This window comes from Triticum aestivum, chromosome 7A (genome assembly GCF_018294505.1).
Source record: "Triticum aestivum cultivar Chinese Spring chromosome 7A, IWGSC CS RefSeq v2.1, whole genome shotgun sequence".
NCBI lineage: Eukaryota > Viridiplantae > Streptophyta > Magnoliopsida > Poales > Poaceae > Triticum > Triticum aestivum.
In genome coordinates this window covers 741,260,514-741,276,481 of record NC_057812.1, presented here as the reverse complement: position 1 = coordinate 741,276,481, position 15,968 = coordinate 741,260,514, and positions in this window count along the sequence as shown.

Genomic DNA, 15,968 nt, shown 5'->3' with positions numbered 1-15,968 from the left:
AAGTCATGTTTCTTGAAGTGTAATTTTTTTACACTTCCTTAAAATTAATCATATAGGTCTAGAATAGTTGCTTCTTGAAATTAAAGTAGCCTGCTTAATTATGAGCGATATAGAAAAATCCGGTTCTCTGACCATGAATAATGTGGGAAATTTCAAATTATTTGATGGAAAATCCTACACACTTGAAAAGTAAAATAGGGTATTTTTGAAACAGAAGATTCTCTGGCATGCATTTTCTAAGTTGTCATACTCTGCCTTCACTTGCACAATAACACTGCTCATAGATGTACTATGCCTTGACATGCACAATAACATTGCCTTGATGTACTATTTGAAAGGAATATGCAAAATTATATTTTCTCAAAGAATCATTTTAGTTGTCTTCTTAACATCAATATTTTAGTGGCACGGTATGCCTCACTCTAGGAACAATGTACCATTGTGACCGCTTCTAATTAAATTTTATATTTAATCATTTTCCTCAAAGCGCATTGAACACCCATGTATCTTTCTTGAATTGGTGGGTATCCTGGACTTTGGCAAATACATTTCTGATCTGGTAGTTTGGCTATTGTTCTTTGGTAATTTACATATTGTTACATGTATATATACCAGTTGTAAAGTGCCCCTAATTGTAACATTGGCACTCTGCTCGCCTGTTTGGTCATAACTGGATCAATATTGTGAGCATCCCACCATGGTCTGGCTCTACATGCCAAGGGCGGTGCATGGTTGGACAGAGTACATGTTCTCGCCAGTGACGAAAGGATGAAGGAGAGCGTAAAGGTGATGTTGTTGGCTGTCATGGTGATGGCGCATGATGTGGTTGAGTACAGTTTCTAGCCAGTTAAGAGGAGAAATAAGAAGAGTTGGGTGTAGCTGAAGCCGAACAAGTATTACTGGAGTTACCTCCACATTGCCTGGAGCCTAAATTAGAGGACCTATTCATTCATTATCTTCTTGATTTTGTGACTGTTCCACAAGTTTTCCAGATTATCTTTTTATGGTACATGTTTTTCGTTTTTGGTCCTTTAACACAAGTTGCATTGCATTGTATCTATTATTATTTATGTGATCAGTGGAATTTTCACAATACTATGTATCTGATCTAAACAATGGATGGAAATCAATTTTAGTTGACACGATATTTGAAGTTATGGCTAAATTGAACAACATCCAATATAGTTTATAAATTTGTGTGGCCATTATCATTTATATTAGTCAAGACGTGCGTTGCACGTGCACGCTTACTAGTAATAATAAACGAGCGATCGCGGCTGGTCGTCCGTCATCGGGCTTTTTTGCAAAAAAATCCCTCCGTTCCTAATAAATTGACCCGCAATCCTACTTAAAGTGTGGATAACGTTTCGTTTTTTTGCAAAATAAAACCCTGCCACCACAGCCCGTACGAGAACACAAGGATTACCTCCGCCGCCACGCCCCATCCCTCCACCACCGCGCTTTCGTCCCTCTTCTAGCCGCCTCCACCCCTCCCTCCACCGCCGCGCCCCCGGTCCATCCTCTCCTCGGTGCCCGTCCTCGCTCCGCCGTCGCCGAATCTGGAAGAGATCGGGAGAATCCGCCGCATCTCGCATAGCTGCTTGTCGGCCATGCGGAGAGGACGAACGAGCTGCTCATCGGACATGCAGGGAGCACAGACGAGCTGGTCATCGGCGTCTGTCCCACAGCCGCGCTCATGACAGCGCCCAGCGCACTCCTCCTACTTGGCGCCCAGTATACCTCCCCTACTCACCGGCCTCCTGGATCCCACTCCCCCTACCATAACATTCTGATTTCGAGGCAAACATAGTGTTTGATGGAATTTGACTATAGAATTGTTTTCTGTACTGCTATCGTGCTACGTCGTCAATTCAGGGTGTGTAGAAGATGTTGTCCTGGGTCTGTAGAGGATGTGGTGTGTGGCTGCTTGTGTGTATGCATGTATGTCGACCGTGAGTAGGCGGCAAGTATACTGCGATACAGGGGCATGAAGCAAGCGAGCAGGTGTGCGCGGCGACCTGCTACTGCACTAATAGTAGCCTTGACGGAGCACTGGGGCCGGCTCAACAGGGCATGCCGCCTGCCGGTAGACGCCTGGTTGTGTAAGATGGAGATGAACCCCGCGTCGTCGCCTCTGCAGCCTGGACAGAGCTCCGCCGGTGCTGGTGATGAACCCTGCATCTGTGATCGTGATGACGCTCTCCATCTACTTTCTCTAGTGGCTATAAGGGAGTAAAGATCACATCGTGGATGTGTTTTTCTTCAGAGATATGGCCCTATCGTTGTTGGCTGTCGAATTTGCGATGTAATCCGTCCCTATGTCGGTGTATTAACCACTTCGCCCTCCCGCACAATGAGCAGAACAGAGCACGGCTGCAATTTACCCATTGACTTCTTGGAGTGATTCAAACCTAGGAAGCCTGCTACTTGTGCAAGCAACAGGGTAACAAGTTTCTGTTTTCTTACCGATGCACCTCAATTTGCAAGGTTAGAACAATGTCAGTTTACTTTATGTTGGTTTTCTAATTTCTACATATTCCCTCGAGCAAATCTAATTATCTAGGTAGTACGGAAAGCAGGCAAATTATGTAACTATTTGGGTGTACTCATGCTCTGCTATGTCAGATTGAGGGGAAAGAATTATTTTCTTCACCATCCTATGTTTATCTATATATAATGATGATCACTTTTTCCATCTTGTGATCTTCTTTGCTCTAGTTGTGCGAATACTTTGTTTGCCCTTTAGTGGGACTGAAATTTTCTTGCTACCATGAGTCATGGTGGCTGCTGTGGCAAAAAATTGGTAAGCCCCCTAAGGGAAGAAAATTGAAAAAAGTCTCATCCTGCTTACCATGTTTTATGTTAAATTTTTTGCTTGAATTTTTTTTCTGTATAACCTATATCTCTTCATGGTTACTTTCTCCAGACATGCTTTAGCTGCAGCATTGGTCAAGTGGCTTGAACACAACTCACATGAGTCATCGCCAAATGGCCCTTTTCTAAAATTCGTTCTCTTATGCACTGAGAGAGGAGTTACTCCATGACAGTATGTATACATACAGATGCAACCAATAGAGAAACTCATGCAGATGATGACTGACGATTTTTTCATGAAATTTTCCAACCTGAATTGGCTACAGAGGTTGGGAAAAAAGGAGTTCAGGCCCTGATGAACACATGTTCTTTCGCAGGTGACTAACTGTTGGCACCTCTATCTTTACATTACATCAGGCCAGCGCTACAAAGCCCTTGTATGCCTCTGCCTGCCTGCTCAATGGACGATCAGATCACAAAAAAGTGGAAAAAATACTCATCAGTTTGTCAAAATATATGTTTGTTATCTTAGGAATGAGTATAGCTATCACCAGAGTACAAGCACATATTACAATTTTTCCATGAAGCAAACTTGTGTTATGATTATCACATTTTGATCTTGGAGTAATGATTGACTAATGTAGATGGTTACTGCAGTCTGCACCAGTCCAGTATTTCTAATTACAAGTTTGAGCTCCATAGGAATAATCTGATTAGTGTATCACAAGCTTGTTGTTTCTAATTGTGCATATTCTGTAGTTATTTTAGTGTTTTGCAGAATGCATAGATTTTCCATAACAGGAAGAAGTGGATCTATAACCTGATTTTGCTTTATTATTTGGTGCCAGTTGGCTTTGGAAATCCCAGTTTCTCCAGTATTGTATCTCTGTCAAATCGTCAAATTAAATTTGTTGGAAAGAATGAGCCAGTAAACCCAGGATGGCGAAGGATCCAATATGTCAGGACCAATGAGGGAATTGCAGAGCTTCATATTCAGTTTATTTTAGGTGCTTACCTACTTCAAGTGTCTAGATTACAGGAAACATGTTTCTTCAAGTGTCTACTTCAAGTAAGTTTCTTATAGAAGTAGTCAGTTTGATTCCTTCAAAATAGTTGTTGTCTGATAATTTGTGTATGACTAAAACAGAGTAATTCTGTAAATCCTAACATAACTCTATCAGTCTGAACCAATTTCTTGTAAATCTACAATACAACATAGCCTCATCTGATCGAATCATTGGTTTCACATCAATACATCCTTGTGCATTCCCATAAGACCAATAAAATTCAGTTTGATTGTGTCAAAAACTTGCTGCTTGACAATGTGTATGACTAGATAGCAATACCTTAAAAACTGCTTTTGGTTTTAAACTGAACTGAACTCAGTTTGGTTCTACAAAATATAGGGTTGTATTCTACTATTCTATAAAAACTGAACTGAACTGAACGTTCGGTGGGCAAAATAATAACAAGTAGAAGTTGTATGATGATGATTAGTAGGACTTATTATTATGACGATGCATGATGCGAGCATGAAGAGTTATTATATATCAGTGAGTGAAATGAATATGGATTGGATTGAAGTGAAGGCAACATGCATGTGGTGCATGTCGAAAGTAGTACTAATCCAAACTTGATCAAGTTAGGATTAGTATTATTTTCGACATGCAGCACATGTTGCCTTCACTCTAATATAAGCCATCTTTAGGCATAGCAGTAGCGTTGGTAAACCAAGCACGAAGATAAGAGAGGACACTTCTCTCTATTAGCTAGCTAACACACCCTAAATTACCCTCTAAACCACCCCTTTCAGAAAAAAACAAAAATCTCAGCTCCTGCCAGCTGCTGACGCGTGGATGCCTATTGGTCCCGGTTGGTGCCACCAACCGGGACCAAAGGCCCTCCTGCCTGGGCTCGCAGCACCGGCCATGTGGAGGACCATCGGTCCCGGTTCATGTAAGAACCGTGACTAAAGGCCTAGGGCTTTAGTAACGACCCTTTAGTTCCAGATCCACAACCGGGGCAGATGGGCCTTACGAACCAGGACAAATGGCCCTTTTTCCACTAGTGTCCCAGGAGGCGCTGTCGAAGGCTTTGGTTATCTCTAGTTTCAGCAGCAGGGGGGGGGGGTATTTTGCGGCCGTGGAGTGCGCGCACACTATTCTGAATGAAGAGGAAACTATCATGGATGCATTTAGCCCCCTGAAAAGCAGATTCCGCACGGGAGATAATCATGTCGAAGACCGCAGCCAGTCTCATCGATGGATTGTATGAGACTGATTGGCTTGAAGTCGCCCATGCAGGTTGCACCGTTCTTCTTGGGTTGCGTGGAAATATAATTATCCGCTCAGTGGCAGCTATGGTTTGGATATATTTACTAATCATGATTGTCATTGAGCATTTGTTATTATTGAGACCATGCGATACAAGGATCAACCAACAATATTATATGTGTCTAATATTTAAGGTCCTATCCAGTCAACCAATGCTTTATTTCTAGATCATGCCACCTGCTGTACGAGGAGGTGGATAGCACTACAAAGTGGAGTGTAGTAGGTGTGCCAAGTGCAGAGCTTTCTTGTGTTTTTTTTTCTTGAAAGAATGACAAAAAGTGCTTGTAGGTGTGCATGCCTGCCTGGATGGATGCCATGAAAATTGATTGACAAGTTTCTAGGTTGAAACTACCAATGTGCTTGGCTAAAGTTACAGACTAGGCCACACTTGCTTTTGCTGGTTTTGATTAGATTATGGAAAGTAGTACATTTCCAGAAAGATAAACAATGACCATGCAAGGACCAAGCAACAATATTATATGTGTATAATATTTAATGTTCTATCCGATCAGCTAATGCTTTAATTCTAGATCATACAATGCCTGTTGAACGAGGAGGTGGATCGCACTACAAAGTGGAGTGTAGCAGGTGTGCCAACTACAGAGCTTTCTTGTGTTTTTTTATCGAAAGAATAACAAAAAATGGTTTGTACATTTGCGTGTCTGCCTAGATGGATGCCACGAAAAGTGATTGACAAATTGCTAGCCTGAAACTACCAATGTGCAGGGCTAGACTTGCAGACTAGACCACACTTGCATTTCTAGGTTTTGATTAGATTAAGGAAAGTGCTACATATATGCAGCAAGATCCATGTCAATGCCTTCACTAAACGAGTACTTTTTTTGTGAAAGTAAATAAACTGAAATTAGTTTCAGATTCAAATACTGAAATCGCGATTTTCATAAGCCTTTGCTATTACTGAGACCATACAAGGACCAAACAACAATATTATATGTGTTTAATATTTAATTTTCTATCCAATCAACCAACGCATTATGTCTAGATCGTGTGACAACTGCTTTATGAGGAGGTGGATGGCACTACAGACTTGAGTAGCAGCCGTGGCAAGTGCAGAGCCTTTCTCAGGGTCTGAATGTCAAATAACCTGAATAAACCATTTGGTTGTCACAGTTTATAAGGATGGCCGGTAATCGTTTTCAACTACCGTAAGCCCATCAAGAGCTCATCATTAGTAGAAAAAAGGTCAAATGTGAAGCGCATTAGTGCCGGTTCGTGCCACGAACCGGTACTAAAGTGAGTGCTGGCAGGATGTTGTCAGTCCGGGGCCCCTCCAGCAGCTTTAGTACAGGGTCGTATCACGAACCGGTACTAAAGGTCGTCCTGCATAGACCCTTCGCCCACCCAAGGTCGCTCTGTTCTTCCCCTTTCCCCTCTCCTCTATGTTCTTGTCCTTCTTCCTCTCAAGCTCATCACACATTTTGCCCAAATTTTGTCAAGATTTGAAGGCCCCCATCCATTCAAATGATCACAAAGGTTAGCCTCACTCTAGGAACAATGTACCATTGTGACCGCTTCTAATTAAATTTTATACTTAATCATTTTCCTCAAAGCGCATTGAACACCCATGTATCTTTCTTGAATTGGTGGGTATCCTGGACTTTGGCAAATACATTTCTGATCTGGTAGTTTGGCTATTGTTCTTTGGTAATTTACATATTGTTACATGTATATATACCAGTTGTAAAGTGCCCCTAATTGTAGCATTGGCACTCTGCTCGCCTGTTTGGTCATGCCTGGATCAATATTGTGAGCATCCCACCATGGTCTGGCTCTACATGCCAAGGGAGGTGCGTGATTGGACAGAGTACATGTTCTCGCCAGTGACGAAAGGATGAAGGAGAGCGTAAAGGTGATGTTGTTGGTTGTCATGGTGATGGCGCATGATGTGGTTGAGTACAGTTTGTAGCCAGTTAAGAGGAGAAATAAGAAGAGTTGGGTGTAGCTGAAGCCGAACAAGTATTACTGGAGTTACCTCCACATTGCCTGGAGCCTAAATTAGAGGACCTATTCATTCGTTATCTTCTTGATTTTGTGACTGTTCCACAAGTTTTCCAGATTATCTCTTTATGGTACATGTTTTTCGTTTTTGGTCCTTTAACACAAGTTGCATTGCATTGTATCTATTATTATTTATGTGATCAGTGGAATTTTCACAATACTATGTATCTGATCTAAACAATGGATGGAAATCAATTTTAGTTGACACGATATTTGAAGTTATGGCTAAATTGAACAACATCCAATATAGTTTATAAATTTGTGTGGCCATTATCATTTATATTAGTCAAGATGTGTGTTGCACGTGCACGCTTACTAGTAATAATAAACGAGCGATCGCGGCTGGTCGTCCGTCATCGGGCTTTTTTGTAAAAAAATCCCTCCGTTCCTAATAAATTGACCCGCAGTCCTACTTAAAGTGTGGATAACGTTTCGTTTTTTTGCAAAGTAAAACCCTGCCACCACAGCCCGTACGAGAACACAAGGATTACCTCCGCCGCCACGCCCCATCCCTCCACCGCCGCGCCTCCGTCCCTCTTCTAGCCGCCTCCACCCCTCCCTCCACCGCCGCGCCCCCGGTCCATCCTCTCCTCGGTGCCCGTCCTCGCTCCGCCGTCGCCGAATCTGGAAGAGATCGGGAGAATCCGCCGCATCTCGCGTAGCTGCTTGTCGGCCATGCGGGGAGGACGAACGAGCTGCTCATCGGACATGCAGGGAGCACGGACGAGCTGGTCATCGGCGTCTGTCCCACAGCCGCGCTCATGACAGCGCCCAGCGCACTCCTCCTACTTGGCGCCCAGTATACCTCCCCTACTCACCGGCCTCCTGGATCCCACTCCCCCTACCATAACATTCTGATTTCGAGGCAAACATAGTGTTTGATGGAATTTGACTATAGAATTGTTTTCTGTACTGCTATCGTGCTACGTCGTCAATTCAGGGTGTGTAGAAGATGTTGTCCTGGGTCTGTAGAGGATGTGGTGTGTGGCTGCTTGTGTGTATGCATGTATGTCGACCGTGAGTAGGCGGCAAGTATACTGCGATACAGGGGCATGAAGCAAGCGAGCAGGTGTGCGCGGTGACCTGCTACTGCACTAATAGTAGCCTTGACGGAGCACTGGGGCCGGCTCAACAGGGCATGCCGCCTGCCGGTAGACGCCTGGTTGTGTAAGATGGAGATGAACCCCGCGTCGTCGCCTCTGCAGCCTGGACAGAGCTCCGTCGGTGCTGGTGATGAACCCTGCATCTGTGATCGTGATGACGCTCTCCATCTACTTTCTCTAGTGGCTATAAGGGAGTAAAGATCACATCGTGGATGTGTTTTTCTTCAGAGATATGGCCCTATCGTTGTTGGCTGTCGAATTTGCGATGTAATCCGTCCCTATGTCGGTGTATTAACCACTTCGTCCTCCCGCACAATGAGCAGAACAGAGCACGGCTGCAATTTACCCATTGACTTCTTGGAGTGATTCAAACCTAGGAAGCCTGCTACTTGTGCAAGCAACAGGGTAACAAGTTTCTGTTTTCTTACTGATGCACCTCAATTTGCAAGGTTAGAACAATGTCAGTTTACTTTATGTTGGTTTTCTAATTTCTACATATTCCCTCGAGCAAATCTAATTATCTAGGTAGTACGGAAAGCAGGCAAATTATGTAACTATTTGGGTGTACTCATGCTCTGCTATGTCAGATTGAGGGGAAAGAATTATTTTCTTCACCATCCTATTTTTATCTATATATAATGATGATCACTTTTTCCATCTTGTGATCTTCTTTGCTCTAGTTGTGCGAATACTTTGTTTTCCCTTTAGTGGGACTGAAATTTTCTTGCTACCATGAGTCATGGTGGCTGCTGTGGCAAAAAATTGGTAAGCCCCCTAAGGGAAGAAAATTGAAAAAAAGTCTCATCCTGCTTACCATGTTTTATGTTAAATTTTTTGCTTGAATTTTTTTCTGTATAACCTATATCTCTTCATGGTTACTTTCTCCAGACATGCTTTAGCTGCAGCATTGGTCAAGTGGCTTCAACACAACTCACATGAGTCATCGCCAAATGGCCCTTTTCTAAAATTCGTTCTCTTATGCACTGAGAGAGGAGTTACTCCATGACAGTATGTATACATACAGATGCAACCAATGGAGAAACTCATGCAGATGATGACTGAAGATTTTTTCATGAATTTTCCAACCTGAATTGGCTACAGATGTTGGGAAAAAAGGAGTTCAGGCTCTGATGAACACATGTTCTTTCGCAGGTGACTAACTGTTGGCACCTCTATCTTTACATTACATCAGGCCAGCGCTACAAAGCCCTTGTATGCCTCTGCCTGCCTGCTCAATGGACGATCAGATCACAAAAAAGTGGAAATAATACTCATCAGTTTGTCAAAATATATGTTTGTTATCTTAGGAATGAGTATAGCTATCACCAGAGTACAAGCACATATTACAATTTTTCCATGAAGCAAACTTGTGTTATGATTATCACATTTTGATCTTGGAGTAATGATTTACTAACGTAGATGGTTACTGCAGTCTGCACCAGTCCAGTATTCCTAATTACAAGTTTGAGCTCCATAGGGATAATCTGATTAGTGTATCACAAGCTTGTTTTTTCTAATTGTGCAAATTCTGTAGTTATTTTAGTGTTTTGCAGAATGCATAGATTTTCCATAACAGGAAGAAGTGGATCTATAACCTGATTTTGCTTTATTATTTGGTGCCAGTTGGCTTTGGAAATCCCAGTTTCTCCAGTATTGTAACTCTGTCAAATCGTCAAATTAAATTTGTTGGAAAGAATGAGCCAATAAACCTAGGATGGCGAAGGATCCAATATGTCAGGACCAATGAGGGAATTGCAGAGCTTCATATTCAGTTTATTTTAGGTGCTTACCTACTTCAAGTGTCTAGATTACAGGAAACATGTTTCTTCAAGTGTCTACTTCAAGTAAGTTTCTTATAGAAGTAGTCAGTTTGATTCCTTCAAAATAGTTGTTGTCTGATAATTTGTGTATGACTAAAATAGAGTAATTCTGTAAATCCTAACATAACTCTATCAGTCTGAACCAATTTCTTGTAAATCTACAATACAACATAGCCTCATCTGATCAAATCATTGGTTTCACATCAATACATCCTTGTGCATTCCCATAAGATCAATAAAATTCAGTTTGATTGTGTCAAAAACTTGCTGCTTGACAATGTGTATGACTAGATAGCAATACCTTAAAACTGCTTTTGGTTCTAAACTGAACTGAACTCAGTTTGGTTCTACAAAATATAGGGTTGTATTCTACTATTCTATAAAAACTGAACTGAACTGAACGTTCGGTGGGCAAAATAATAACAAGTAGAAGTTGTATGATGATGATTAGTAGGACTTATTATTATGACGATGCATGATGCGAGCATGAAGAGTTATTATATATCAGTGAGTGAAATGAATATGGATTGGATTGAAGTGAAGGCAACATGCATGTGGTGCATGTCGAAAGTAGTACTAATCCAAACTTGATCAAGTTAGGATTAGTATTACTTTCGACATGCACCACATGTTGCCTTCACTCTAATATAAGCCATCTTTAGGCATAGCAGTAGCGTTGGTAAACCAAGCACGAAGATAAGAGAGGACACTTCTCTCTATTAGCTAGCTAACACACCCTAAATTACCCCCTAAACCACCCCTTTCAGAAGAAAACAAAAATCTCAGCTCCTGCCAGCTGCTGACGCGTGGATGTCTATTGGTCCCGGTTGGTGCCACCAACCGGGACCAAAGGCCCTCCTGCCTGGGCTCGCAGCACCGGCATGTGGAGGTCCATCGGTCCCGGTTCATGTAAGAACCGTGACTAAAGGCCTAGGGATTTAGTAACGACCCTTTAGTCCCAGATCCACAACCGGGGCAGATGGGCCTTACGAACCGGGACAAATGGCCCTTTTTCCACTAGTGTCCCAGGAGACGCTGTCGAAGGCTTTGGTTATCTCTAGTTTCAGCAGCAGGGGGGGGGGGGTATTTTGCGGCCGTGGAGTGCGCGCACACTATTCTGAACGAAGAGGAAACTATCATGGATGCATTTAGCCCCCTGAAAAGCAGATTCCGCAGGGGAGATAATCATGTCGAAGACCGCAGCCAGCCTCATCGATGGATTGTATGAGACTGATTGGCTTGAAGTCGCCCATGCAGGTTGCACCGTTCTTCTTGGGTTGCGTGGAAATATAATTATCCGCTCAGTGGCAGCTATTGTTTGGATATATTTACTAATCATGATTGTCATTGAGCATTTGTTATTATTGAGACCATGCGATACAAGGATCAACCAACAATATTATATGTGTCTAATATTTAAGGTCCTATCCAGTCAACCAATGCTTTATTTCTAGATCATGTCACCTGCTGTACGAGGAGGTGGATAGCACTACAAAGTGGAGTGTAGTAGGTGTGCCAAGTGCAGAGCTTTCTTGTGTTTTTTTTTCTTGAAAGAATGACAAAAAGTGCTTGTAGGTGTGCATGCCTGCCTGGATGGATGCCATGAAAACTGATTGACAAGTTTCTAGGTTGAAACTACCAATGTGCTTGGCTAAAGTTACAGACTAGGCCACACTTGCTTTTGCTGGTTTTGATTAGATTATGGAAAGTAGTACATTTCCAGAAAGATAAACTGAGACCATGCAAGGACCAAGCAACAATATTATATGTGTATAATATTTAATGTTCTATCCGATCAGCTAATGCTTTAATTCTAGATCATACAATGCCTGTTGAACGAGGAGGTGGATCGCACTACAAAGTGGAGTGTAGCAGGTGTGCCAACTACAGAGCTTTCTTGTGTTTTTTTATCGAAAGAATAACAAAAAATGGTTTGTACATTTGCGTGTCTGCCTAGATGGATGCCACAAAAAGTGATTGACAAATTGCTAGCCTGAAACTACCAATGTGCAGGGCTAGACTTGCAGACTAGACAACACTTGCATTTCTAGGTTTTGATTAGATTAAGGAAAGTGCTACATATATGCAGCAAGATCCATGTCAATGCCTTCACTAAACGAGTACTTTTTTTGTAAAAGTAAATAAACTGAAATTAGTTTCAGATTCAAATACCGAAATCGCGATTTTCATAAGCCTTTGCTATTACTGAGACCATACAAGGACCAAACAACAATATTATATGTGTTTAATATTTAATTTTCTATCCAATCAACCAATGCATTATGTCTAGATCGTGTGACAACTGCTTTATGAGGAGGTGGATGGCACTACAGACTTGAGTAGCAGCCGTGGCAACTGCAGAGCCTTTCTCAGGGTCTGAACGTCAAATAACCTGAATAAACCATTTGGTTGTCACAGTTTATAAGGATGGCCGGTAATCGTTTTCAACTACCGTAAGCCCATCAAGAGCTCATCACTAGTAGAAAAAGGGTCAAATGTGAAGCGCATTAGTGCCGGTTCGTGCCACGAACCGGTACTAAAGTGAGTGCTGGCAGGATGTTGTCAGTCCGGGGCCCCTCCAGCACCTTTAGTACCGGGTCGTATCACAAACCGGTACTAAAGGTCGTCCTGCATAGACCCTTCGCCCACCCAAGGTCGCTCTGTTCTTCCCCTTTCCCCTCTCCTCTATGTTCTTGTCCCTCTTCCTCTCAAGCTCATCACACATTTTGCCCAAAATTTGTCAAGATTTGAAGGCCCCCATCCATTCAAATGATCACAAAGGTTAGCAACTTTGTCCTTTCATCTCTCATTGCTAGATTAGCTCGTGCAATGCTTTATATAGTGATTGATTTTTGAGTTTAGTAATTTAGGAGGAATTATATATATGTGCTAGTATTTAATTTATATGCAATTTGAGGTCAAAAATAACACTTAGTTTGCATATGTAGGTGTGGTTTACTTAGTAGCTTCTAAATCTCCGTCGTAACCACCGTTGATCGCTCGCAACGTCCCGTCGCTGGCACCACCTTGTGGTGAGCCTCTTGTTCATGAAGTTTTATATAAAAAATTGATGTTTGTGTGATTTGGATATATAGTTACTCGTATAATTATCTTACCCATACGTTGTTTGTTATACATAGTGCCATGGTTTTGATATCCGTCCCCGTCGGCCCTCGTCCTGGTTATGATTCGGATGTGGTATATTCTCTTTTAAAACTATTCGTTGCATTTCGTGTTTATGACAAATTATGCCCATCAAGTCGACATTGATATTTGTATGTAGGAGGTAGTTGAACCAGAAATTCCAACCGACCCTATTGTCGAGAGGTTAAATTTAGTTGAAATAGAAAACGAGGATTTGAAGGAAAAATTGAAAAGAATTGAGGGGGAGAAGATGGAATTGGAGTTGCATCTTGCCGATGTCGTCGATGATCACAAGATTAAGATGGAGAAAATGCTTGATGATTAGAAAGATTAGAAAATATGCCATTCATAGTGAGGCTTGGTATCATTATGCTGTTGGATCAATTGTTACCTTAGTTGGGATCTTGATCGCATTTGTTGTTGCATTTAAATTTTTTAGCTAGAGAGTTATTTGTTTGTTGCATCTAAATGTTGTATGATCTTTACGTATGAACTTTATGTATTGTATTAATTTGGTGTTTTCGGTGCTGTGTATTGAAGATGAGCCGGCTATTAATTTGGTGTACGATGACCGATGCTCTCCCGAGTTCATTAATGGCGTGCGTACTTTTCTGCTTGCGGCTGAGGCAAACAAGCGGGTGGATGGTTTTATGCCTTGTCCATGTGCTGGCTGTAAGAATGGTCACAATTACTCTACGTATAGAACCATTCACGTCCACCTGTTTGAGTCTGGTTTCATGCCCCACTATAATGTTTGGACCAAGCATGGAGAAAGAGGGGTTATTATGGAAGACAATGAAGAAGAAGAGGACGACGACAGCTATCCTGGCCATGGGTTCCCTGAATACGATGATACAACAATGAGGGAAGAAGTTGAACCGGTAATGCGGGAAGAAGCTGAGCCGACAATGCGGGAAGAAGCTGAAGAAGAGGCATCGGATGAGCCCGTTGATGATCTAGGTCGGGCCATTGCCGATGCAAAGAGAAACTGCGCAAGTGATTTGGAGAAGAAGAAGTTGCAGCGCATGTTAGAGGATCACAAAAAATTGTTGTACCCGAATTGCGTAGGTGACAAGAAAAAGCTGGGCACCACACTGGAATTGCTACAATGGAAGGCAGAGAATGGTGTATCTGACAAGGGATTTGGAAAGTTGCTTGTAATGATAAAGAATATGCTTCCAAAGGACAATGAATTGCTCGAGAGTACGTACGAAGCAAAGAAGGCCGTCTGCCCTCTAGGGTTAGAGGTGCAGAAGATACATGCATGCCCTAATGATTGCATCCTCTACCGCGGTGAGTACGAGGATTAAAATGCTTGCCCAGTATGCGGTGCATTGCACTATAAGATCAGCCGCGATGACCCTGGTGATGTCGAGGGCGAGCGCTCCAGGAAGAAGATTCCTGCCAAGGTGATGTGGTATGCTCCTATGATACCACGGTTGAAACGTTTGTTCCAAAATAAAGAGCATGTCAAGGCGTTGCGATGGCACAGAGAAGACCGTAAGAAAGACGGAAAGTTGAGAGTACCCGCTGACGAGTCGCAATGGAGAAAAATCGAAAAAAAGTATGAGAAGGAGTTTGCAGATGACGCAAGGAACGTATGGTTTGGTCTAAGCGCAGATGGCATTAATCCTTTTGGGGAGCAGAGCAGCAACCATAGCACCTGGCCTATGACTCTATGTTTGTATAACCTTCCTCCTTGGTTGTGCATGAAGCGGAAGTTCATTATGATGCCAGTGCTCATCCAAGGCCCTAAGAAACTCGGCAACGACATTGATGTGTACCTAAGGCCATTAGTTGAAGAACTCTTACAACTGTGGAATGGAACAGGTGTACGTGCGTGGGATGAGCACATGGGGGAAGAATTTGACCTAAAGGCGTTGCTGTTCGTGACCATCAATGATTGGCCTGCTCTCAGTAACCTTTCAGGACAGACAAACAAGGGATACCGCGCATGCACGCACTGTTTGGATGATACCGACGGTATATATTTGACTAATTGTAAGAAGAATGTGTACCTGGGACATCGTCGATTTCTTCCGAGCAGGCATCCCGTAAGAAAGAAAGGCAAGAATTTCAAAGGTGAGGCGGATCACCGGACGAAGCCTCGCCACCATACTGGTGCTGATGTACATGATATGGTCAAGGATTTGAAGGTGGTCTTTGGAAAGGGTCCTGGTGGACAATCTGTTCCAAATGACGCTGACGAACGCGCACCCATGTGGAAGAAGAAATCTATATTTTGGGACCTGCCCTATTGGAAAGACCTAGAGGTCCGCTCCGTAATCGACGTGATGCACGTGACGAAGTATCTTTGTGTGACCCTGCTTGGCTTCTTGGGCGTGTATGGGAAGACAAAAGATACACCTGAGGCACGGGAGGAACAGCAACGTATGCACGGAAAAGACGGCATACATCAGGGTCATGCAAGCTACGCTCTTACCAAAGAAGAGAAGGAAATCTTCTTTAAATGCCTGCTCAGTATTAAGGTACCGTCTGGCTTCTCGTCAAATATAAAGGGAATAATAAACATGGCAGAGAAAAAGTTCCAGAACTTAAAGTCTCATGACTGCCACGTGATTATGACGCAATTGCTTCCGGTTGCATTGAGGGGGCTTCTACCGGAAAACGTTCGATTAGCCATTGTGAAGCTATGTGCATTCCTCAATGCAATCTCTCAGAAGGTAATCGATCCAGAAATCATACCAAGGTTAGAGAATGATTTAGTGCAATGT